This window comes from Lathyrus oleraceus, chromosome 5 (assembly GCF_024323335.1).
Source record: "Lathyrus oleraceus cultivar Zhongwan6 chromosome 5, CAAS_Psat_ZW6_1.0, whole genome shotgun sequence".
NCBI lineage: Eukaryota > Viridiplantae > Streptophyta > Magnoliopsida > Fabales > Fabaceae > Lathyrus > Lathyrus oleraceus.
Genome location: NC_066583.1, coordinates 41,181,001 through 41,181,692, shown reverse-complemented (window position 1 = coordinate 41,181,692; position 692 = coordinate 41,181,001). Strand labels below are relative to the sequence as shown.

Below are 692 nucleotides of genomic sequence, written 5' to 3'. Positions count from 1 at the left end.
TGTCAGTATTTTTGCAATACGCAGACACGATGAAAGCGAATGGTGTTAGCCAAGAAGCTATAAGACTCCGTATTTTTTCCATTTTCATTAAGAGATAGAGATAGAGCTTGGCTCCAGTCTCTACCATCCAACTCTGTCACTACGTGGAACGAGTTGAAGAAAGTCTTATTAGCTCGATATTTCCCACCTAGTAAGACGGCTATGCTAAGAGCCCAAATAAACGGGTTTAAACAAAAGGATAATGAATCACTTTTTGAAGCTTGGGAGAGATACAAAGACATGATGAGGCTATGCCCACATCACGGTCTAGAAGAATGGCTGATAATTCACATCTTTTATAACCGTCTCTTGTACAATACAAGATTGACAATAGACGCCGCCGCAGGTGGCGCATTGATGGATAAACCATACAACGAGGCCTATCAACTCATTGAAAGTATGGCCCAAAATCATTACCAATGGGGAAGCGAAAGAACCTCTATAGAAAAACCTCAACCGAAGGGCGACATGTACGAATTGAGAAGTCTTGACCATGTCAACGCCAAGGTAGATGCCCTGACTCAGAAGATAGACAGCTTGACCATAACACCAGCAGCCATCGTGGCTGCCGTAGCACTAAACTGCGAGATATGCGGAGTTCAAGGGCATACTTCCCCAGAATGTCAACTCTTGACAGGAACTTCCACAGACCA

The 692-nt window shown here is 43.8% G+C and overlaps 1 non-coding gene across 1 annotated transcript; it reads right to left on the bottom strand.

The window, feature by feature from the left end:
* Positions 1–201: 201 nt before the first annotated feature.
* On the bottom strand, positions 202–308 carry LOC127090206 (small nucleolar RNA R71). The gene has a single exon (XR_007791734.1). It is a non-coding gene; the product is annotated as a small nucleolar RNA R71 (small nucleolar RNA).
* Positions 309–692: the final 384 nt, after the last annotated feature.